The sequence below is a fragment of the Ornithorhynchus anatinus genome, chromosome 5 (assembly GCF_004115215.2).
Source record: "Ornithorhynchus anatinus isolate Pmale09 chromosome 5, mOrnAna1.pri.v4, whole genome shotgun sequence".
NCBI classification, from domain to species: domain Eukaryota; kingdom Metazoa; phylum Chordata; class Mammalia; order Monotremata; family Ornithorhynchidae; genus Ornithorhynchus; species Ornithorhynchus anatinus.
In genome coordinates, this window is record NC_041732.1 from 77,013,415 (window position 1) to 77,039,179 (window position 25,765).

Here is a 25,765-nt window from a genome sequence, read left to right on the forward strand (position 1 = left end):
TGTACTGAGCGCTTGGGAGAGTACAAAATAACAGGGTTGGTTAGACACGTTCTCTGCCCTTAATGAGCTCACAGTCTAGAGGGGGAGACAGACACTGGAGAAGCGGCACAATGTAGTGGATAGAGACCGGGCTTCGAAATCAGAAGGTCATGGGTTCTAATACCAGTTCTGCCACTTGTCTGCTGTGTGACCTTGGGCAAATCACTTAACTTCTCAGTACCTCATCTGTAAAATGGAGGTCGAGATCCCCGGTACTTAGGACAATGCCTGGCACATAGTAAGCACTTTAGGAATACCACAATTATTACTATATTCATATAAATTAATACATTAAGGATATGCACATAAGTGCCGTGGGGCTGAAGGATAGGTGAATAAAGGGAGCAAATCAGGGTGCCCCGCAAGGGAGTGGGAAAAGAGGAAATGAAGGCTTAGTCAGGGAGTAGTGAATAGAGCACAGGCCTGGGAATTAGAAGGTCACCGGCGCTAATGCCAGCTTCACCACTTGTCTGCTGTGTGGCCTTGGGCAAATTACTTCACTTCTCTCTGCCTCAGTTACCTCATCTGTAAAATGGAGATTGACATGGTTAGCCCCTTGGGGCCAGGGGCTGTGTCCAACTAGATTTGTTCGTATCCTCCTCAGCACGTAATACAGTGCTTGGCGCAAAGTAAATGCTTAACAAGTAACATTATTATTATTATTCTTGGAGGAGATGTGGATACAGCATGGACCTGGGAGTCAGAAGCTCATGGGTTTTAATCTCAGCTCTGCCACTTGTCTGCTGTGTGACCTTGGGCAAGTCATTTCACTTCTCTGTACCTCAGTTACCTCATCTGGAAAATGCGGATTGAGACTGTGAGCCCCATGTGGGACAGGAACTGTGTCCAACCCAATTTGCTCGTATCCACCCCAACGCTTAGTACAGTACCTGGCACGTGGTAAGTGCTGAACAAATACCGTAATTATTATAAGGCTTTGAAAGTGGAAAGAGTAATTCTCTGTCCGATATGGGAGACTCATTGCCTTGATACCACAGAGACAGTCTGGTTTCCAGCTAATCTGCCCCCTGTTCAGTACAGATAGGTTCGTGGACCCAGTGTAGACGTGCGGTAATTTTATCTTTAGGGCCCAGCCTCTGCAGCTGGGAAGACGGGGTTCCCATGGACCTGGGAGAAAACGCAATAACGGTGGAGAAACTGTTTGTACATGTGTGCTGGGAAGCCATCAGGTGCCCCCAGAGAATTAGCTCTACATTTTCTAGGAAGAACTTTTTACATAACACTGTTACGCTGCATTACACCATCTGTTCTCTCTCCGACTTGGACTGTGAGCCTCATGTGGGACAGGGTCCGTGCCTGACCTGATTGTATCTATTCCAGTGCTTGGTATAGTGTTTGGCACACAGTAAGGACTTAACAAATATATTATTTTTATTGTCATTGTTGTCATTATCACCTATGTAATGTCTGTTGCTTCTGGGTCATCAAAGTGGTGTCCGGTGTCCTTTGCACAGCTCTTTGAAGACAAGCGTTCATTATAAGCTCAAGCCAGGGCCCCCTGGCTAGCTCTGCCCCTCGTCCCCACCACCATGCCACCTTCCCCATGCCCCCTCTCTTCTCCCACCCATCGCAGCCCTGGGGGGATGTGCGCCTGACTCTCATGAGCTGAGAATTTAGCTGGACAGGCAAGGACAGTCTCTGAGCAGCTCGTCACAGCCGGGGCTTGGCTTCCTGTTTGCTCGCTGCTCCTGACCCTTCCTCTCCTTCCCCTCCCCGCCCATCTCTGGGCATTCCCAGAACCCGGACCCTTGAGACCAGGGCTACAGAATGGAGGGCTGGATTCGGTACTTCAAAATAAACTTAAATTCACTCCACATATTTGGCTCCGAGAACAGCAGAGCCAGACTAATGACTCTAGAGTGGCGCTTAGAACAGTGCTCTGCACATAGTAAGCGCTTAACAAATACCGACATTATTATTATTATTATTATTAAAAGTGAATTACTGGCTCTGGGTTGGAGGTTTACATAACCAGGCCCAGGCGGCTTAAACCGAAAGAAATTTAGAAGTAAACAAGCCTCCCGTGACTTGGCAGGGCCTCTGCAGTGAGCCCTCCGTGACCTCTGGTGGCAGGGACATCCGCTTCCAAAAGCAAAGATCCAGTTGATTCCAAGGGGCTAAGGGGTGAGGGGGAAGGGGAGACTCAGGAAAACTGCTGCCCGCGTTTTTTGGCCGGGCCACATAAAGGAGTGGAAATCGGCCTTACCCATGAGCCCTGTAAAATTATTTGGATTGTTGTCAATGCTTGTTGTTGTGTGAGCAGGGATCGTGTCTTACCAACTCCGTTGTAGTGTACTCCCCCAAGTGTTAGTCCAGTGCTCTGCACATAGCAAGCGCTCAATAAAGAGAAGCTGCAAAAGCACAGTGGACCTTCTGGGAGACAGAAGGTCATGGGTTCTAATCCACTTGTCTGCTGCGTGACCGTGAGCAGGTCACTTCATTTCTCTGGGCCTCGATTCCCTCATCTGGAAAATGGGGATTGAGATGGTGAGCCCTACGTGGGACAGGGACTGCATCCAACCCGATTTGCTTGTATCCATTCCAGTGCTTAGTACAGTGCCTGGCCCATAGTAAGCGCTTAAAAAATACCATAATTATGATTAGAAATGTCACTGATTGACCGCTTGATTGATTGGTGGCAGGCAGCCACTGCTCAGGAGTGACAGTAGGAGGGCGGGTGGTCCCGGGAGTGCCGTGGCCCCCGCTGGTCCGGTCCTCATCCCCGGCTCCAAGCTTTGGGTCGCTTTGCACAGTCGGGACAAGCGGGCAAAGGATGCGGGGCAAGGGGCAGGGCACGGGGGACAGGAGGTAGGTAGCAGGAGGCAGGGGGCAGAGGGCAAGGGACGGGGAGCAGCGGACAGGGTCAAGGGGCAGAGGATGGAGGGCAGGAGGTGGAGGTCAGGGGTCAGGGGCCAGGTAGCAGCAGGCTGGGGTGAGGCCTGCCCCAGCCTCCTTGGTGAGCTTCCCGTTGGCGAGGCCTTGGGCCCGGATCCTTCCCTGCCCTCGGCCTCCTGTCAGCGGCTCCTGGTTTCCGCCGCAGTCACGGGGAACACGAAGGCCGGCGAAGGGATCCTGGGCCGGTCCCAGGAGACACAGCCCTCGGGGCCGGGCCTAACTGCGGAGGACCCAGAGGGGCCGGATTAGGGAGCAGAGTGGCTTAATGGCAAGAGCGGGGGCTTGAGAGTCAGAGGTCTTGGATTCTAATGCCCCCTCCGCCACTTATCATCTGTCTGACTTTGGGTGAGTCACTTCACTTCTCTGTGCCTCAGTTACCACATCTGTTGTGGGACACCCACCCACCCTTGTGGGACAACTTAATTACCTTCTATCTACCCAGGGTTTAGAACAATGCTTGGCAAAAAGTAAGCGCTTAACAAATACCATTATTATTATTATTTTTTTTAACAATAATAACTGCAGGGAGGGATGGGCTTGGCTGTGGGGTGGGGTGGGGCATGGATGGGCGGGGCCTCCCTCAGGGGCAGGGCAGGGTTCTTCTCAGAAGGGGGTGGGGGTACAATACACAAAACACAACCTGACAATATACAACACAAAACAATACAATCGACTTTATCGAACGCTTACTCTAAGGGAGAAGTAATGTACTTGGGAGGTGATTAGACTGTGACCCCATCATTGGGCAGGGATTGTCTCTATCTGTTGTCCAATTGTATTTTCCAAGCGCTTAGTACAGTGCTGTGCACACAGTAAGCGCTCAATAAATACTATTGAATGAATGAATGGAGGGCAGCCTTACAGCGGGTGTGGATTAATTCTATGTGGCTGCAGCCTGCGTGTGGCCTAGTTTTTCCTCAGTAGCCCTCCATGATGCAAACACCAAACTGGAGGAAAAGGACTGTGGGGGGTAAATGAGGATTTGGGCTTAGTGGTTCTAGAGTGACGGAGGGATAGTTGGGCGTAGGAATTGAGTGAAGGGGGAGAAGGGAAGCAGCGTGGCTCAGTGGAAAGGGCCCAGGCTTGGGAGTCAGAGGTCATGGGTTCTAATCCCGACTCCACCGCGTTTTCAGCTGTGTGACAATGTCATTTCACTTCTCTGGGCCTCAGTTCCCTCCTTTGTAAAAGGGGGGTGAAGACTGTGAGCCCCACGTGGGACAAGCTGATCACCTTGTATCCCCCCGCCCAGCGCTTAGAACAGTGCTTGGCACATAGTGAGCGCTTAATAAATGCCATCATTATTAGAAGGAAATACCTAGGGTGTGGAATTGCGCATCGAGAGAAAGGGAGTTTGGTAGGGAATATGCCCAAGTTAATACTTTAAAGTTACGTTGGGTACAGCATAAGAGGCCTAGATTAAGAGAAAGAAAAAGGAAAGGAAAAGGGCAAGGAGGGAGAGGAGACAGAGTCGAGTGTGCCATGTGGGCACGTTTCACCCCAGACAGATTTTAAGAAGACATAAACTCGCACCCACATCCTCAAGATTCAAATCATACACTGACCTATATAAACACAGGTGTAACCCACATACAGTCTGGAGAAGTGTACGCAGAACAACTTGCTGGAAATGCTTGTCATAGCAACAGGAGTAGCCAAAGCCCTTCCGTTTTGGAGCCCAAGGTGTTGGAAGTTGTGAGAAGCAGCGTGGCTCAGTGGAAAGAGCCTGGGTTTGGGAGTCAGAGGTTGTGGGTTCTAATCCTGGTTCCGGCCCTTGTCAACTGTGTGACCTTGACAAGTCACTTCACTTCTCTGGGCCTCAGTTCCCGCATCTGTAAAATGGGGCTGAAGACTGTGAGCCCCATGTGGGACAACCCAGTTATGTTGTACCTACCCCAGCACTTAGAACGGTGCTTGCCACATAGTAAGCACTTAACAAATACCAACATTATTATTATTATTAGAGACCATCTGCTCTGACAAAAGGGGTTGGCCTTTACCCCTGTCTATCTCCCTTGATGCTATTTTGCCACCAGAAGCTGATTAACTTTCACAGCTTGTTTAAATCTATCGTTGCTTTTGGATTGTGAATTTGATAGGCCTTTCTTAGAGGTTGGCAGGGTGAATAACTCAGTAGAATTAGGAGTTCAGAGGTACTTTTCAGTCATACTTTGAGTCAGTAGAGGGCAAACTCTAAAATATTTCTGCTTTATATAATAATAATAATAATAATGGTATTTGTTAAGCGCTTACTATGTGCAAAGCACTGTTCTAAGCGCTGGGGGAGATACAAGGTAATCAGGTTGTCCCACCTACATGGGGCTCATAGTCTTAATCCCCATTTTACAGATGAGGGAAATGAGGCACGGAGAAGTTAAGTGGCTTGCCCAAAGTCACACAGCTGATAAGTGGCGGTGCCAGGATTAGAACCCATGACCTCTGATTCCCCAACCCATGCTCTTCCCACTGTGCCATGCATATCTCTTTTAGTTTGCAAGGAACTCCCTTTCAGAGTGGAGCAATAGGGCAGTGCTGGCTTTGTTCATTCATTCATTCATTTGATCGCATTTATTGAGTGCTTACTGTGTGCAGAGCACTGTACTAAGCGCTTGGAAAGTACACTTCAGCAACAGATAGAGACAATCCCTACCCAGTAACGGGTCACAGTCTAGAAGGGGGTGACAGACAACAAAGCAAAACAAGTAGACAGGCATCAGTAGCATCAAAATAAATAAATAAAATCATAGTTAAAAATCAAATATATATCAGATATCCAATCAGATTATAAAATCATCTTAGAGAAGCAGCGTGGCTCAGTGGAAAGAGCACGGTCTTGGGAGTCCGAGGTCATGGGTTCGAATTCCGCTTCTGCCACTTGTCAGCTGTGTGACTGTGGGCAAGTCACTTAACTTCTCTGTGCCTCAGTTCCCTCATCTGTAAATGGGGATGAAGACTGTGAGCCTCACGTAGGACAACCTGATTACCCTGTATCTACCCCAGCACTTAGAACAGTGCTCGGCACATAGTAAGCGCTTAACAAATACCAACATTATTATTAGTTATGTACCCATCACTAATAAAATAAATAGTATAATAAGTATGTACAAATTAAGCCTATTGAAGTCCACTTGAAAAATAAGGTATGTTACTGCTGCTCTGTAGATTGTGAACTCTTGCTTTGACTCTCACTCAATGTCTCAGTTTCCTAATTTAAGTGAACTGAATTTTATAGTAACTCTCATTGTTAAAGTTTGTAGTAATTGCTTTGGTATCTATATTTTTTTACTTTGGGCATTAACTCTTAATAAGTCTACGGATCTTTTAGTAGATTTCTAACAAAAAGTAGAATGGAAAAATAGGACAAGAAGAAAGAGAATAGGGTAACGTTTGTTAGATTTGACAAGGAGGAGGTCATTGGTGGATTTGGAGAGAAAAGTTTTGCTAAAGAGGAGGAGGCTGAAGCCAGATTACCAAGAGTTGAGGAGGGAGCTCGGAGGAGGAAATGGAGACAGTAAATGAGATGTCAGTTCAAGGAATTTGGACTATAATGGAAGGAGATATACGAAGCAAGCGTGTTGATGGAAGCATTCACAAGTGCTAGAATTGGCTGAAGGGGATGATAAGGTTCAGGGTTCTGGGAAATGAAATGAGGAAGGCCATTAGAAGAAATTGGTGCGCTGGGAGAGCTGTCATTTGTGTGATGTGGAAAGCTCAATACACCCCTATTGCTTTGTACTTTCCCAAGCACTTAGTACAAAGCTCCCTACCCAGCAAGGACTTATTAAGTACAAATGATTCAGTCATACAGTCAGTCGCATTTACTGAGTTCTTACCGGTGCAGAGCGCTGTACTAACCCCTTGAGAGAGTACAGTATAACAGTATAACAGTAAACAGACACATTACCTGCCCAGACATTAATAGAAATAAATTACACAGGATTAAAATTTATTGACAGTATTACATTCCATTGTGCTCATGTCAGTCTTTGATGCATGACTCAGATAATTTTAGTCCTGCCTCTGGCCTGGAACACCCTCCCTCCTCAAATCCAACTGACAATTACTCTGCCCCCACCTTCAAAGGCTTATAGAAGGTACATCTCCTCCAAGAGGCCTTCCCAGACTAAGCTCCACTTTTCCTCATCTCCCACTCCCTTTTGTGTCACCCTGACTTGCTCCCTTTGCTCTCCCCTCTCCCCCAGACCCACATCACATGTATAGATTTGTAATTTTATTTATTTATATTGATGTCTGTCTCTTCCCAGCTCTCGACTGTGACTTCATTGTGGGCAGGGAATGTCACGGTTTATGGTTGTATTTTCTTTCCCACTTAGTATGGTACTGTATACCCATTAAGTGCTTAATAAATACAATTGAATGAATGAATTAACATAAATTGAAAGCCCCCAGTATGCTCTGAATCCTAGGATGACAGTGTATCTATTACATAGCACCACAATCCTCTTGTGCTTGCCCTAACCAGTTAATTCTTATTCAATTAATGAATACTCCTTAGTTCTACTAATAATTATGCAGAATACAGAATTCCAAAATGTCAGGAATTTTCTCTAGCTGCCAACTGTTTATCCATCTTTGGCAGAACTCCCTCCCCCTCCACATATACCAGACCACCACTCTCTCCGCCTTCAAAGTCTTATTTAGGTCAAGTCTCTTCCAAGAAGCCTTCCCCATCCTCTTTTCTCCAGCTCCTCTCAATCAGTCCATCAGAAATGTTGAAAACCTGGAGGTTTAAATATAATAATAATAATATAAAGATTTTATTATTGCTGTTATTGTTGTTATTATATTTAAACCTCCAGGTCTGATCTGTACCAACTCATCATGACAAATCCTGGAGTAAAGGCAAGATAAATGGCTCATGTGTGGTTAGTGAATCACATGGGGTTCAAAGTATAAAAAATTGGAAGAAGAGAAGACATTTATCCCTCTTTTATATTTTAGAAAACCGAGGTGAAGAGGGATTAAGAGACTTGCCTGAGGTCACATAACAGATTAGTCACAAACCTGGAGTAGAAATAAGGTCTTCCAATTCCCAGCCCTATACTCCTTCCACTGGGCTACCCTGACCTATTTTATGTTGTTAATAAAATATTAATAATATAAAGCAATACTAGTAAAGTAACCATTGATATTATTTGCTTTTTAATAAAATAAATGAGACGTCAGTTAAAAGTGAAAGTGGGAGAAAGGAGGCTAAGAGGAAAGTGAGAAAGGACATTAAGAGAGAAGGCAAAAAGAAGAGGGAATGAGACAATGAACACGCAGAAAGAGCAAACCAAGAAGGGAGAAAGAAAAGAAAGAAAATCTCCAAAACCCATCTCCCTAAGAATAATGGAAGCAGACTTTGACATTACAAGGAAAATTCTACCTGAAATTCTTGTCTCTGATGTCTTTAATTTGTACCTAAAATTACTACTTTATTTTTGTTTATAGGAGGAGCAAAAGGAAGTTTGTTTTACATTTGACTTATTCCTGAATCTAGAGGAAAACCCATCTGGGGATCACCTTGGTTGTGAGAAATTAACATTCAATGACACTACCAATCAACAGTCTGGAGGGGTGAGTGCTAAAGTTGTTACTTTTTAAGATGTCCTTATTTCTTCATTTGAGCAGTTCCAATGGTTAGTAAGACTGTATCAATTAATTAATCATATTTATTGAAAACTTACTGTATACAGAGCACGGTAGTAGGCGCTTGGGAGAAAACAACCGAGTAAACATAGGCATTCCCTGCCCATCGCGAGCTTATAGTCTTGATGTTTTCAATTCCAATAAATTCATTCATTCATTCAATAGTATTTATTGAGCGCTTACTATGTGCAGAGCACTGCACTAAGCACTTGGAATGTACAAATCGGCAACAGATAGAGACAGTCCCTGCCCTTTGACGAGCTTACAACCTAATCGGGGGAGACAGACAGACAAGAACAAACTGCCAAACTAACTCTCTTCCCCTCTTCAAAGCCCTACTGAGAGCTCACCTCCTCCAGGAGGCCTTCCCAGATTGAGCCCCCCTTTCCCTCTGCTCCCTTTCCCTCCCCCTGCCCTCTGCTCTTCCCACTTCCCCGCCCCTCAGCACTGTGCCCATTTGTATTTATTATTTATTACCCTATTTATTTTGTTAATGAGGTGTACATCTCCTTGATTCTATTTATCTTGATGATGTTGTCTTGTTTTTGTTTTGTTCTGTTTTGCTTGCTGTCTGTCTCCCCCATTTAGACTGTGAGCCCGTCATTGGGCAGGGATGGTCTCTATCTGTTGCCAAATTGTACATTCCAAGTGCTTAGTACAGTGCTCTGCACTTAGTAAGCGCTAAATAAATACTATTGAATGAATGAACAATGGCAATAAATAGAGTCAAGGGGAAGAACATCTCATGAAAACAATGGCAAATAAATAGAATCAGGGTGATGTACATCTCATCAAACAAAATAAATAGGGTGATGAAGATATATACAGTTGAGCAGAGGAGTACAGTACTGAAGGGGTGGGACGGGAGGGGGGAGGAGGGGAGGGAAAGGAGGGAGAAGAGGGTTTAGCTGCGGAGAGGTGAAGGGGGGGTAGAGGGAGCAAAGGGAAAAAAGGGGGGAGCTCAGTCTGGGAAGGTCTCCTGGAGGAGGTGAGCTTTAAGTAGGGATTTGAAGAGGGGAAGAGAATTAGATTGACGGAGGTGAGGCGGGAAGGCGTTCCAGGACCGTGGGAGGACGTGGACCAGGGGTCGATGGCGGGATAGGCGAGACCGAGGGACAGTGAGGAGGTGGGCGGCAGAGGAGCGGAGCGTGCGGGGTGGGCGGTGGAAAGAGAGAAGGGAAGAGAGGAAAGAAGGGGCAAGGTGATGGAGAGCCTTGAAGCCTAGAGTGAGGAGTTTTTGTTTGGAGCGGAGGCTGATAGGCAACCACTGGAGGTTTTTAAGAAGGGGAGTGACATGTCCAGAGCATTTCTGCAGAAAGATGAGCTGGGCAGCGGAGTGAAGAATAGACTGGAGCGGGGCGAGAGAGGAGGAAGGGAGATCAGAGAGAAGGCTGACACAGTAGTCTAGCCGGGATATAACGAGAGCCTGTAGTAGTAAGGTAGCCGTTTGCGTGGAGAGGAAAGGGTGGATTTTGGCGATATTATAAAAGTGAGACTGGCAGATCTTGGTTACAGATCGGATGTATGGGGTGAACGAGAGAAACGAGTCAAAGATAACACCGAGGTTGCGGGCCCGAGAGACGGGAAGGATGTTCGTACCATCCACGGTGATAGGGAAGTCTGGGAGAGGACCGGGCTTGGGAGGGAAGATGAGAAGCTCAGTCTTGCTCATGTTGAGTTTTAGGTGGCGGGCCGACATCCAGGTGGAGATGTCCTGGAGGCAGGAGGAGATGCGAGCCTGAAGGGAGGGGGAGAGGACAGGGGCAGAGATGTAGATCTGCATGTCATCTGCGTAGAGATGGTAGTCGAAGCCGTGAGAGCGAATGAGTTCACCAAGGGAGTGAGTGTAAATGGAGAACAGAAGAGGGCCAAGAACTGACCCTTGAGGAACTCCAACAGTTAAAAGATGGGAGGGGGAGGAGGCGCCTGCAAAGGAGACCGAGAATGACCGGCCAGAGAGATAAGAGGAGAACCAGGAGAGGACGGAGTCCGTGAAGCCGAGGTGAGATAAGGTGTGGAGGAGGATGGTCGACAGTGTCAAAGGCAGCTGAGAGGTCAAGGAGGATTAGGATAGAGTAGGAGCCAATGGATTTGGCAAGAAGGAGATCCCGGGTGACCTTAGAGAGAGCAGTCTCGGTAGAGTGGAGGGGACGGAAGCTGGATTTGTGGGGGTCCGGGAGAGAATGGGAGTTAAGGAATTCTAGGCAGCAAGTGTAGACCACTCGTTCTAGAATTTTGGAAAGAAAGGGTAGTAGGGAAATAGGGCGATAACTTGGAAGGGGAAGTGGGGTCGAGAGAGGGTTTTTTTAGGATGGGGGAGACATGGGCAGGTTTGAAGGCAGAGGGGAAGGAGCCATTGGAGATTGAGTGGTTAAAGATAGAAGTTAAGGAAGGGAGGAGGGCAGGGGCGATGGTTTTTATAAGGTGAGCGGGAATGGGGTACAAGGCGCAGGTGGAGGGGGTGGCACTTGCAAGGAGGGAGGAGATCTCCTCTGAGGATACTGCAAGGAAGGATGGGAAAGTAGGGGAGAGGGTTGGGTTGGGGGAAGGCAAAAGGGGGAGGGGTGACTTTGGGGAGCTCAGACCTGATTGTGTTGATTTTTGTGATGAAGTAGGTGGCCAGATCATTGAGAGTGAGAGATGGGGGAGGGGAAGGAACAGGGGGCCTAAGGAGAGAGTTAAAGGTCCGGAACACTTGGCGGGGGTGACGGGCATGGGTGTCGATGAGGGAGGAGAAGAAGTTTTGCCTGGCGGAGGAGAGGGCAGAGTTAAGGCAGGAAAGGATAAATTTGAAATGTATGAGGTCGGCTTGGTGCTTGGACTTTCGCCAGCAGCGCTCGGCAGCTGGAGCATAGGAGCGTAGGAGGCGGACAGAGGAGGTGATCCAGGGTTGTGGGTTAGTCGAGCGAGAGCGGCGGAGGGAAAGGAGGGCGAGAGAATTGAGATGAGTAGAGAGGGAGGAGTTGAGAGCAGAGACCTGATCATCGAGAGTGGGAAGTGAGGACGGGGGGCAAGGTGGGGAGAGATGCTTTTGGAAAGATGGTTGGGATCAAGAGAGCGGAGGTCTCTGTGGGGGAGTAGCAAAGATTTGCAGGGTGAGGGAGTGTGAGAGATGAGGCAGGTGAGAAGGTTATGGTCAGAGAGAGGGATTTCAGAGTCGGTGAGGGAGGAGATAGTGCAGCGGTAGGAGATGACGAGATCGAGGGTGTGACCGAGTCGGTGAGTGGGCGCGGTATGGTGGAGGAGGAGGTCGGCAGAGTCGAGGAGGGATAGCGGGCGGGCGGCAGAGGAGTCATCGGGTATATCCGTATGGATGTTGAAGTCTCCGAGGATCAGAGTGGGCAGAGAGAAGGAGAGAAGGAAGGTGAGAAAGGGGTCAAGGTGGTTGAAGAAGTCGGAAGTGGGACCAGGAGGGCGGTAGATGGCAGCGACAAGTATCTGGAGGGGGTGGTAGAGGTGAATGATATGGGCTTCGAAGGAGGGGAAGGAGAGGGAAGGGGGAGCAGGGATAGTGCGGAAGCGGCAACGGAGTGAGAGGAGGAAGCCGACGCCGCCTCCCTTTCCAGTGAGTCTGGGGGAGTGGGAGAAGGAGAGGCCACCGCTGGAGAGAGCAGCGGCGGAGACCGTGTCTTCGGGAGTGAGGCACGTTTCCGAAAGGGCGAGGAGGAGGAGAGAGCGGGAGAGGAAAAGGTCATGGATGAAAGGTAGTTTACCTGTAATGGAGCGGGGGTTCCAGAGGCCACACTTGAAAGTAGCTGTGGTGCAAGGGAGGGAGAAGGGGGAGAGCGGGGGGAGGGGATAGTTTGGATGGGAAGGAGGTGGCGGGGCTCTGGACGGGGAGAGGGGGAGGAGGGGTGGTGGTGGGACAGGAGGACTGGGATGGGACGTAGGTGGGGAAGAGGGAAGGGGGGAGGGTGTGAGGGTCCATCATCACTGGTATTTACTGAGCACTTACCTTACTAAGTTCTTGGAAGACCTACCTCCACGTCAGACAGAAACTCCTCACCACTGGCTTTTAAAGCACTCAGTCAGCTCACTGCTTCCTACCTGCACATTTGCTCCTCTGGCACCAGCTTATTCACTGTTCCCTGATCTCATCTATCCTGATACCCACCCCTTTCCCATGTCTTCCCCCTATCCAGGAACTCCCTCTCCCTCCACATATACCAGACCACCACTCTCTGCACATTCAAAGTCTTATTTCGGTCAATTCTCTTCCAAGAGGTCTTCCCCGTCCTCTTTTCTCCAGCTCCTCTCAATCAGACAATCATATTTATTGAGCACTTGCAGTGTGCAGAGCCCTGTACTAACAGCTTGAGAGAGTACAATATAACAATAAACAGATGTATTCCCTGTCCAAAATAAGCTTCCAATCTAAATGGGGAGACAGACGTGAATATAAATAAAATAGAAACATGGATATAAGTGCTCTGGGGCTGGGAGGGGGAAAATGAATAAAGGGAGCAAGTCAGTGTGATGCAGAAGAGAGTTGAAGAATAAGAAAAGAGGGCCTAGTTAGGGAAGGCCTTTTGGAGAAGTGCCTTCATTAAGGCTCTGAAGGCAGGAGGGGAGTAATTGTCTGTCAGATATGATGTAGGAGGGTGTTGCAGGATGTGGGCGAGAGATCGCAAGCGAGATAGATGAGATCAAGGCACAGTGAAAAAGTTAACACCAGAAGAGCAAGTGTGCAGGCTGGGTCATGGTAGGGTAGTGGTGAGGTGAGGTAGGATGGGGCAAGATGGTGGAGTGTTTTAAAGATAATGGTGAGGAGATTCTATTTGATGTGGAGCTAGATGGGCAACCACTGGAGGTTCTTGAGGAGTGGGGAAACATGGCCTGAACGTTTCTGTTTAAAAATGATCCGGGCAGTAGAGTGAAGTATGGACTGGAGTGGGGAGAGACAGGGAGCAGGGAGGTCAGCAAGGAGGCTGATACATTAATCAAGGAGGGTTAGGATAAGAGACTGGATTAACATGGTAGCTGTTTAGATGGAGAGGAAAGGGTGGATTTTAGCCATATTGTGAATGTGGAACCAACAAGATTTAGTGAGGGATCGAATATGTGGATTGAATGAGAGAGAAAGAAGTCCAGGATAATGCTGAGGTTACCAACTTGTGAGAAAGGAAGGATGGTGGTGTCGTGTACAGTGATGGGAAAGTCGGAGAAGGACAAGGTTTGGGTGGGAAGATAAGGATCTCTGTTTTGGACATATTCAGTTTGAGGTGACGGGAGGACATCCGAGTAGAGATATCTTGAAGCCAGGAGAAGATGTGAGACTACAGAGAGGGGGAGAGGTCAGGGTTGGAGAAGTAGATTCAGATATCATTTGTTTAGAGGTGGTAGTTGAAGCTATGGGAGTGAATGAGTTCTCCAAGGGAGTGGGTGTAGGTGGAGAATAGAAAGGGACCCAGAAGTGAACCTTGAGAGACACCCACTGTTAGAGGGTGGGAGATAGAGGAGAAGCCCATGAAAGAGATGGAGAATGAGCAGCCAGAGAGATAGAAGAAGAACCAGGAGAGGACGGTGTCAGTGAAGCCAAGAGTGGATAGCCGAGGTGGTGATTGACAGTTTCGAAGGCAGCTGAGAGGTTGAGGAAGATTGGGATGGAATAGAGGCTGTTGGATTTGGCAAGAAGGAGATCATTGGTGACCTTTGAGAGGGCGGTTTCTGTGGAGTGAAGGAGACAGAAGCCAGATTGTGTGGGGGGAGGGGGGGAAGGGGAGAAAACTGGGGAAGAGAAACTTAAAACAGTGGGTGCGGACAACTCGCTCAAGGAGTTTGGAGAGAAATGGTAGGAGAGAGATGGGGTGATAACTGGAGGGAACCATAGGGCCAAGGGAGGGGTTTTTTTAGGACAGGGAGCTATGGGCATGTTTGAAAGCAGAGAGAAAGAAGCCATTGGAGAGTGAACAATTGAAGATAAAAGGGAGGGAAGAAGAGAGGGGGTAAATGTTTTGATAATAATAATAACGATAATAATAATAATATTTGTTAAGTGCTTACTATGTGCCAAGCACTGGTCTAAGCACAGGGATAGATACAAGGCTGTCAGGTTGTCCCATGTGGGGCTCACAGTCTTAATCCCCATTTTACAGATGAGGTGACCGAATCACAGAGAAGTTAAGTGATTTGCCCAAAGTCACAAAGCTGACAAGTGGCGGATCCAGAATTAGAACTCATATCCTCTGACTCCCTAATCCGTGCTCTTTCCACTAAGCCATGCTGCTTCAGGATTGGGGTCAGATGTGCAGATGGAGGGGAGTGGATTTTGAGAGAAATCCATCCAAATCTCACTTCTGTGTAATCTATACAATTGAATCTGTGACCTTGGCGCATGTCTTTAATATAAATAAATAATTTATAATATAATGTCTATCTCCCCCTCTAGACTGTAAGTTCACTGTGGGTAGGGAATTCGCCCACCTGGTTATATTACACTTTCCCAAGTGCTTAGTACAGTGCACTGCACAGTAAGCACTTAATATATACCGTTGATGATGTCAAATGCTGATGATCATTCTCTCCATGGCCTGGGACTCTCTCTCCCTTCATATCCAACAGGCAATCTCGCTCACCACTTTCAAAGCCCTATTACTATCTCATCTCTTCCAGGAGACCTTTACTGATTGTTTCCATTTCCTCTATTCACCCGTCCTTCTGGGTCACCTATGCACTTAGATCTGTCCCCCTAAATCACCTCCCATTCAACCCACCACCAGCCCCTTAGGTCCATATCCCTGTGCCCTCCCATTTCTGCTAGGTGTAACTTTGTTTCATATCTGTATCCCTATTTGCTCCTTGGGGGCAAGAATTGTGTCTACCAACTCGTATTGTATTTGTAATTTCTCAAGGACTTAGAACAGAGCTCTGCACAGAGTAAGGGCTAAATACCATGGATTGAAATAGATGAGATTGCAAACAGGAATTGAATTTCACTATGTATAGTTCTACTTAACTTTATCATATCCTCAGATTTGGTAAAGAAGATCAGTCAATCAGTTGGTATTTACTGAGTGCTTAAATGTGCAGAACACTGTACTAAGCATCGGGGAAAGTACAATTCAATAGAATATGGGGACAGGACTAGGTTAAATGCAGATTGTCTTCTTTATGTTTGGCAATATAAATTCAGTTGTGTGAATAAAGCTAAATCTTCCTCAAGATATCGTTTGTACAATAAATCTTTATTACACTGTATTTCCAGAATACTGTGGAATTCAAAGATGTGTTAAATGTGAAGGTGACTTGAATTGTGTTGTCCAGGTGTTTCCGACCCCTAGCGACCCCACGGACCCATCTCTTCCAGAACGCCCCACTTCCATTTGCGATCATTGTGGTAGTGGATCCATAGAGTTTTCTTGGTAAAAATATGGTAAACCACTTACTATTTCCTTCTTCCACACAGAAAACTCGAGTCTCCACCCTCCACTCTCCGCCATGCCGCTGCTGCCCAGCACAGGTGAGTTTTAACTTGCCGCAGATTGCCTTCCACTGACTAGCCACTAGCCAAGTTAGGAATGGAATGGGTAGGCCTCTCTTGACTCTCCCTCCCATAGCCAAGACTGGTAGAGTACTGGAAACTCTCCAGGTGCAATCCTGAGTAGGTTATGAAGGTGTATGTGAGTATATATACACCTTATATTGGATATGTTGTTGTGTGTTCATTTGCATAGTTATGCAGTTGTCTGAATATGTTCAAATACAAGGAGGGAAACTTAAAAGATCATAAATGGGTATATATGACTATATGCATAGTTAATAGACAAGTGTTATTTAGGAACAAATTTGATTGTCTAATTTGGGAGCAGCATGGCCTAGTAGATAGAGCATGGGCCTGGGAGTCACAAGGACCTGGATTCTAATTCTGGCTCTGTCACTTATCTGCACTGTGACCTTGGGAAAGTTATTTAATTTTTCTTTGCCTAAGTTCCCTCATCGGGAAAATGGAGATTAAACCAGTGAGCCCATATGGGATGTAGACTGTGTCCAGCCTGTTTAGCTTGTATCTGCTCCAGCACTTAGTACAGTGCCTGGCACATAGTAAGTGCTTAAGAGATACCATTAAAAAAATTAAGTCCATTTTGATAGTTTTCAACCATGTGAATTTCAGCTCTAAATAAACTGGGAACTCTAATATGTGTTGTAGCCTCAAGAGGGTGCTTCTTGAGCTTGCCCTGGGAAAACCTTTGGTCCAAATAATAATAATTCTGGTATTTGTTAGGCACTTACTATGTGCCGGGCACTGTACTAAGTGGTAGGTTGGGAACAAGTCCTTGTTCTACGTGGGACTCCCGTCAGTCTCCATCCCCATTTTACAGAAGAGGTAACTGAGGTGCAGAGAAGTGAAGTGACTTGCCCAAGGTCACACAGCATGTATTGTAGAAGCTTCAGATGTTTGCATGTCAGTCGACAACGAGAAAATTCAGTGACAAAGGAAAAACATTAAAACTGCCCCTGAATTCATCACATCAGTGATTTCAGGGACAGTTTTAATGTTTACCCTGGAGAGATCCAAAATGCTAGTTGTAGTCTGCTGTAATTAGTATCAAAATGTTAGTAAGGAGAAAAAAATGATAGTAAGGAGAAAATATTTCCCTCTAACCTTTAAGCTCATTGTGGGCAGGGAATTGGTGTGTTACACTGTACTCTTCCAAGTACTTAGTCAGTGCTCTGCACAGAGTAAGTGTTCAATAAATACCATTGATTGATTGGTTGATTTACTACATGTGAGAATTGTTTGAAGTAATTCTATAGTAACATACTAATTGACTCCAGGAGTGAGAACCAGGGGAAGAGAGAGGTGTAATTTGGTGGGAGCAAACATATGAGTTACTACCAACAAAATCCTGTGTGAGGACTTGGAGCATTTTGAGCCCCCAACCCAGGCTGAAAGGGCCACCAGAGTCACCTTCCCCTTCCCTCCGGGTCAGTCCACACTGGGTCCTAAGCCCTCCAGGTCTCCCATTCTTTTCATGCAGGGTTTTGGGACATCCTACTCACTGCTGTCCAAGCCCCTGCATCACTATCACTGCCATCACTCATTACCTGAAGCCCAGGCATCTGCCCGAAAGCATAGAGGTCACTGAGAACCAACTGACCACCCTCCTGCAGGGACCGGCTGCAGGACGCCTATGGAAAAAGTTTTCCTTCCTGTGCCCACAGTTCCCTGTGAACAAATTTCCCAGACACTCCAAGAGCTTCTCCTCCAACCCTTCTGGAAATATTTTCGGAGCGCGCAATACGCTCTTAAAACAACAAATGAAAACAAATTCCGTTCAAACCGCCTTTCCCTGGATCAGCTACTGCACCCCCCAGAACCCTCCGTATTTCCCTGCAGGCATCCGAGGCCCCCAAGTCCTTCTCCCTCTTAGGGGCCAAGTCTTGCTCCTCCAGGGGTCTGGCTGCCGGACTGTGAACTTTCAGAGATCTTCTTCAATCTCTCCCAGAGCCCTGTCCAGGGTCCATGGCGTGAGGTCTCCCTGGGCCCTGTAGGCCCCCCACCTCGCTTTCCGTCACCTCAAGTTGGCAGAGGGGGTCCTTTTCTGGAGACCAGCCTCTAGTCCTAAAGCAAAGGCTATTAATTCGGGTTCACACCCGAAGGCTCAGGCACCAAATTGTTACTGAGAAGGGATGTGTAGGGGGTGGGAAGTCACTTTCAGAAGTAGAATGCCGTCGTGGCCCGGAATTATTGGAGACTTGAGCAGAACCGATTTTTTAAACTGGACTTGAGAAACTGATCTCATAATTGAGATGGAAGAATTTTTGCTCCCTCTAAAAATGTAACTATCCTTATTAGAAAAAAAAACCCTGATCAATCAACAATCTGTGGTATTTAGTGAGTGATTAATATATGTGGAGCACTTTACTAAGTGCTTGGGAGAGGACAAATCAATTTGGTTGGTAGGTATGTACTCTGCCCTCAAGGAACTTTAGATAGTCTTAGTCTTGATGATGTTGTCTTGTTTTGTTCAGTTTTGCTTTGCCGTCTGTCTCCCCCGTTTAGACTGTGAGCCTGTCATTGGGCAGGGATTGTCTCTATCTGTTGCCAAATTCTACATTCCAAGTGCTTAGTACAGTGCTCTGCACATAGTAAGTGCTCAATAAATACTATTGAGTGAAGATGGTGAGTTTGCAGTTTAGAAGGGAACTTTCAATCTAGATGACAAAATTCACCTGTGAGTGCATTTGTGATTTCTGTCACAGTGGTTTAGCCATCATTCTTTATAAAGACCTCTCAATTACTTGAGCAGGGGTGCTCAGGGACTTTTCATTTCTTAATTAATTTCTAGAGGGAAAATGAGGGTGCTAGATGGTCCATCCCCCAACAAGGAGGGCAACCATAACACAGTTCCTTCAATACCACTGTTGGGGACAGGATTCGAGGAGGGTAACAATTACACTGTTCCTTCAAGGGTCTGAGTTCCTCTGTTGGAGACAGAATTCAAGGAAAGCAACCAGTACACTGGCCCTTCAAGAGTTTGGGTGCCACTGTTGGACACCAAATTCAAGGAGTTGGGGAGGGGGCAAGGGGTGGATGTGTGTACATGCGGGGTTGTTAAATCTGTGGGAGCTGTTCTCGCCTTTTCAGCTACACTCATTGCAGCTGAAGTAAATGTTTTTTTAACGCTATTTGTTAAGCACTTACATGTCCCAGGCATAAGAATGGGCTGCTGTTTTTCTTTAATAATTCTGAGGCCACAATTTGGGCTCTATTCTGATTGATTATCTTGTTTGTATCCTACAGATGTGTTTCAGTTTCATCCCACAACTTTTCATTCAGAATAATTGTGTGTCTTAGTAGTCAAGGGAATATTAGTAAGGCAACCATGGAAATATCTTTATTTAAAAAAAAAAATCTAGAAAGCCCATGAAGTTTTAAGCACTAAAAAAAAAATGATCAATTTAAGCTCTCACCTCTCAATTCTTTTCATTCAATTGTATTTTTGAGCACTTACTGTATTCAAAGCACTATACTAAGAGCTTGGGAGTACATAAAGCAACAAACAGTCATATTCCTTGCCCACGACGAGCTCACACTCTAGAGGGGAAGACAGACATTAATATGAATAAATAAATAAATAACAGAGCTATACATTTTAAGTGCTGTGGGGCTGGGAGGGGAGAAGGAATGAAGGGAGCGAGTCAGGACGATACAGAAGGGAGTGAGAGAAGAGGAGGGCTTAGTCAAGGAAGGCTTCTTGGAGGAGATGTGTCTTCAATAAGGGTTTGAAATGGAGGAGAGCAATTATCTGTCTGATGAGGAGGGAGGGCATTCCAGGCCAGAGGCAGGATGTAGAGTGAGAAGGTTAGCATTAGAGGAAGGAAATTCTCATCATTCATTTATGATACCTATGTCTCCTTTATTATTAGGTAATGAATATGCCAGAAGGAACAGAAAAGTGTATCGAGGCCCAGTCCTGACTACCCATATTTGCTCACAACTCTCTACCTTCTCTGATCCCAGGAAGAACAAATCATCCCATATGTCAGTGGTTTGCAAGGCCTGATGCAACCAACGTTGAGCAGTGGACCAAAGGGATATTGTGAAAATGTATTTTTATTCTTATTTAGAAAGGACTAATCCCAAAGATCTGAAAGCCTTTATACAGTTTTTTTCCCACATTCTCAAATTCTAATTTTGCTTGTTTTTTTTTTCCTCTGCAAGGACAGTGCTTTATTCTCTGTTTAGAAGGTAGAGTAGTTAATTTCCCTACCCAGTGATGTCATTTCTCCATTGTTTATTAGCTCTGTATTTGAATGGCTGACAAGTTTCTTAAAATATATATATTTTCTTTGTTCCTCTAGCTTTTCCCTTGCATTAGTAGCTCCTTGGGCTATTAAACAATATAATCAAATAATAGTATTTATTTTATGCTTACAGTGCAGAAGACTGTAATAAGCCCTTGAGAAAATAGGTGTCAATCAGTAATTTTTATTGAATGCCTATGGTTTGTGGAGCACTGAATATTAATAATAACAACAATAATATTAATAATTAATTCTAGGCCGTAAGCTTCCTGTAGGCTGGTAACAAGTCTACTACGTTTATTGTAATATATTCTCCCAACTGCTAATTGAATGCACACAACAAATACCTTTAATTAATAAGGATATTTGTTCACGCTAACTCTGTGCTATATTCTCCACTATTAGTAAAAGCAATTTTTTTAACAAAAAAAAAGTAAGGCAGGGTCCAGGTATCAAATGGTCATCTTAAAATAAGTAAGAGGGAGAAGCAGATATTTAATTTAATTTTTAAGGTGAGGAAGGTTTAGGATAGTAGGCTAAAGAGGGAGTCATTGTCTTGATACCACAGGGAAAGTCTGGTTTCTTGCTAATCGTCCCCTGTTCAGCACAGAGACTTGAACCCGGTATGGATGTGCAGTATTTTTATTTTGAGGGCCCAGCCTTGGCTCCTGCTTCCACGTTCTGCAGCTCGGAAGCCGTGCCTGAGGTCCCATGGGACCAGGAGGGAATGTAACAACTGTGGGGAGAGAGAGAGGGACAGAGAGAGAGAGAGAGAGTGTGTGTGTGTGTGTGTTGTGGGGAGGCCTCAGGAGTCCCCCAGAGAACTAGCTCTACATTTTCTAGGAAGAACTTTTTACAAAACACTGTTACATTGCATTACACAACTTGTTCTCTCTCCGACTTGGACTGTGGGCCCCATGTGGGACAGGGACTGTGTCTGTCCTGCTCATTTTATATCTATTCCGGGGCTTGATATATTGTTTGGCAAACAGTAAGGGCTTAACAAGTATTATTATATTATTATTATTGCTATTGTTGTTATTATCACCTGTGTAACGTCTGTTGCTTCAGGGTCACCCAAGTGGTGTCCTACGCACAGCTCTTTGGAGCCGCCCGTTACGAGACCTGGCCAGTGCCCCCTGGCTAGCTCTGCCCCTCATCCCCACCTCCGTGCCACCTTTCCCGTGCCCCCTCTCCTCCCTGACCCACCGCAGCCCCGGGGGAAGTGCCCCCCGACTCTCATGGGCCAAGAATCGAGGCCAGGCCAGGCCAGGCCGGTCTCTGAGCAGCTCATCCCAGGGCACATTATCTTGGGCTTGTAATCTCGTGGGCTGAGAATCGAGCAGGCCAACCCAGGCCAGGCCCGTCTCTGAGCAGCTCATCTGCTGCTCAGCTATAGAAGCAGCGTGGCTCAGTGGAAAGAGCCCGGGCTTGGGAGTCAGAGGTCATGGGTTCGAATCCTAGCTCTGCCACTTGTCAGCTGTGTGACTTTGGGTGAGTCACTTCATTCTCTGTGCCTCAGTTACCTCCTCTGTAAAATGGGGATTAACTGTGAGCCTCACGTGGGACAACCTGATTACCTGTATCTACCCCAGTGCTTAGAACAGTGCTCTGCACATAGTAAGCGCTTAACAAATACCATCATCATCATCATCTTAAGGCCCATTATCTTGGGCTTGTCTTCCTCTTGGCTCCCGACTCCTCCTCTCCTTCCTCTCCCTGGCCATCTCTGCACATCCCTAGAACACGGAGGCCTGGGACCAGGGCAACAGATGGAGGGGTGGATTCGGTCCCTCAAAATAGACCTAAATTTCTCCTTTCGCTCCATAGATTTGTCTCCCACAGGGGACCATGGTCGAGCTGATGCCGTTCGCACCCCTTGGCCGGCCGGCCCCCGCCCTCCCATTGTAACTGCAACCTCATGGCACATGCGTGCAGCCTAGAGACAACCGAAACTGTATTGAAAGTAATAATTAAAAACATATAAACTCTTCGAGTTTCGTGTTCCCGAGTACAATTCGAATTCATTTGATTCGTCAAACCTTGAACACGTACACTGAACAAATTTATTTAACAAATACCATAATCGTTCTTTAACAGATTTAACAAATACCATAATCACTCTTTAACAGATTTAACAAATACCATAACGATAATAATAATATAACAGATTCGGTGTGCGTCCAACACACAGCCGGAAAGGTTCCACCTACTTATTTCATTCTCTGTCTTTTCAGAAGTTACAGCTTAACTTTTTTTTTTGGTGGTATTTATTAAGCTCTTGCTCTGTGTCCCTTTCCTTATGAAGCACCATATAGATGAGAAGCAGCGTGGCTCAGAAGAAATAGCCCAGGCTTGGGAGTCAGAGGTCATGGGTTTGAATTCCAGCTCTGCCACTTGTCAGCTGTGTGACTGTGGGCAAGTCACTTAACTTCTCTGTGCCTCAGTTACCTCATCTGTAAAATAGGGATGAAGACTGTGAGCCCCACGTGGGATGACCTGATTACCTTGTATTTACCCTGGCGCTTAGAACAGTGCTCTGCACATAGTAAACACTTAAAAAATACCAACATTATTATTATTATAGATACAAGCAAATCAGATTGGACAAGATACACATCCAATCTGAGGAATGTGTCTATTTGTTGTTATAAGTATGCTCTCCAAAGCCCTTATTACAGTGCTTGGCACACAGTAGTAATAAAAATAATAAGGATGGTATTTGTTAAGTGCTTACTTTGTGCCAAGCACTGTTCTAAGTGCTGGGGGGAGGGGGGCGGCGAATATAAGGTGATCAGGTTGTCCCATGTGGGGGCCACAGTCTTAATCCCCCTTTTACAGATGAGGGAACTGAGTCACAGGGAAGTGAAGTGACTTGCTCAAAGACACACAGCTGACAAGCGGCAGAGCGGGATTAGAACCCACGACCTCTGACTCCCAAGCCCGGGTTCTTCCCACTGAACCACGCTGCTTCAGTAAGCGCTCAACAAATATGACTGAATGAAGGCAGGTGGAGCGAATATCAAATGTATGGCATTATTTTGTTAGTGAGGTAAATATATCTATGATTCTATTTATTTTTATGATTTCTACACCAGACTACTTTCATTCATTCATTCAGTAGTATTTACTGAGCACTTACTATGTGCAGAGCACTGTACTAAGCGCTTGGCATGTACAATGCGGCCCAATGACGGGCTCACAGTCTAAAAGGGGGAGACAGACAACAAAACAGAACAAAACAAAACAATATCATCAAAATAAATAGAATCAAGGGCATATTTTTGTTGTCTGTCTCCCCATTTCAGACTGTGAGCCCGTCATTGGGCAGGGATTGTCTCTATCTGGTGCCGAATTGTACATTCCCAGTGCTCAGTACAGTGCTCATAGTAAGCGCTCAATAAATACGATTGAATGAATTAATGAATAATAATAATAATGAAGAGCCCGGGCTTGGGAGTCAGAGGTCATGGGTTCTAATCCCACTCCGTCGCTTGTCCTCTGTGTGACCTTGGGCAAGTCATTTCACTCTCTGGGCCTCATTTCCCTCATCTGTAAAATTGGGGATTAAAAACTGTGAGCCCCATGTGGGACAGTCTGGTTACCCTGTATCTCCCCCAGCGTTTAGAACAGTGCTCAGCATATAGTAAGCACTTTACTTCTCTGTGACTCAGTTCCCTCATCTGTAAAATAGGGATGAAGACTGTGAGCTTCATTTGGGACAACCTGATGACCCTGGATCTCCCCCAGCGCTTAGAACAGTGCTCTGCATATAGTAAACACTTAACAAATACCACCATTATTATTATTATTATTAAAACTGGGGATTAAAAAACGTGAGCCCCACGGGGGACAATCTGATGACCCTGTATATCCCCCAGCGCTTAGAAGAGTGTTCTGCACATAGTAAGTGCTTAACAAATACCAACATTATTATTATTATTATTAAAACTGGGGATTAAAAAATATGAGCCTCACGTGGGACAACCTGATGACCCTGTATCTCCCCCAGTGCTTAGAACAGTGCTCAGCACATAGTAAGCGCTTAACAAATACCACCGTTATTATTATTAAAACTGGGGATTAAAAAATGTGAGCCCCACATGGGACAACCTGATAATAATGCTGGTATTTGTTAAGCGCTTACTATGTGCAGAGCACTGTTCCAAGCGCGGGGGTAGATACAGGGTCATCAGGTTGTCCCATGTGGGGTTCACAGTTTTAATCCCCATTTTACAGATGAGGGAAGTGAGGCCCAGAGAAGTGAAGTGACTTGCCCACAGTCCCACAGCTGCCAAGTGGCAGAGCTGGGATTCGAACCCATGACCTCTGACTCCCAAACCCGTGTTCTTTCCACTGAGCCATGCTGCTTCTCAAAAAGTGTGAGCCCTACGTGGGACAATCTGATGACCCTGTATCTGCCCCAGCGCTTAGAACAGTGCTCAGCACATAGTAAGCACTGAATACCATCATTATTATTATTGTTAAAACAGGGGATTAAAAAGTGTGAGCCCCACGTGGGACAACCTGATGACCCTGGATCTCCCCCAAGCGCTTAGAACAGTGCTCAGCACATAGTAAGCGCTTAACAAATACCATTATTATTATTAAAATAGGGGATTAAAAAGGGTGAGCCCCACGTGGGACAACCTGATGACCCTGGATCTCCCTCAGTGCTTAGTACAGTGCTCAGCACATACTAAGTGCTTAACAAATACCACCATTATTATTATTAAAACTGGGGATTAAAAAGTGTGAGCCCCACTGGGGACCACCTGATGACCCTGTATCTCCCCCAGCGCTTAGAACAGTGCTCAGCACATAGTAAGCGCTGAATACCATCATTATTATTATTAAAACAGGGGATTAAAAAGGGTGAGCCCCACGTGGGACAACCTCATGACCCTGGATCTACCCCAAGCGCTTAGAAGAGTGCTCTGCACATAGGACTCTTTTAATAAATACCATTATTATTATTATTATAATTATTATTAATAAAAAACGGGATTATTGTCGGTCCCCCTGAGGGCAACCTGGCTCCCTCCCGACATCCCCCGCGGCCCAACGCGGCGTCCGTGGCAACCGTTGCCCCGGGAAGGGCCTAAGGAAGCGACCACACGCACGAGTTCATGGAATCGGGTGGGAGGAGCAAGGAGGAAACGTCAAGCCGGGGCCGGGGTTTAAATTCGGCCCAGGCCGCCGTCCTCCCGGAGACGACGCCTCCGAAAATCGGCTCAGGCTCGGGTTTGGGCCTACTTCCGGCGAGGGCGGGTGGGGCCGTTGCTGGGGCCGTTGCTAGGGCCGGCGGAGGGCTCCCATTGGTCGGCGCCCGGACGGACGGCTCGCCGAGCCAATGAGCGCGCGGGACGGCGGAAGCGGCGGGCCGGGCCCCGCGCCCCGCCCCCCGCCCGGC

At 46.5% G+C, this 25,765-nt stretch overlaps 1 long non-coding RNA gene across 1 annotated transcript in view; it reads left to right on the forward strand.

The window, feature by feature from the left end:
- The window catches only part of LOC114812026, a 41,333-nt gene extending 19,937 nt beyond the window's left edge, over nt 1–21,396 (forward strand). The window contains exons 2-4 of the long non-coding RNA XR_003759693.2: nt 8,407–8,532; nt 16,010–16,063; nt 19,975–21,396. This is a non-coding gene — a long non-coding RNA (uncharacterized LOC114812026). The remainder of the gene's footprint in view (nt 1–8,406; nt 8,533–16,009; nt 16,064–19,974) is intronic.
- Nucleotides 21,397–25,765: the final 4,369 nt, after the last annotated feature.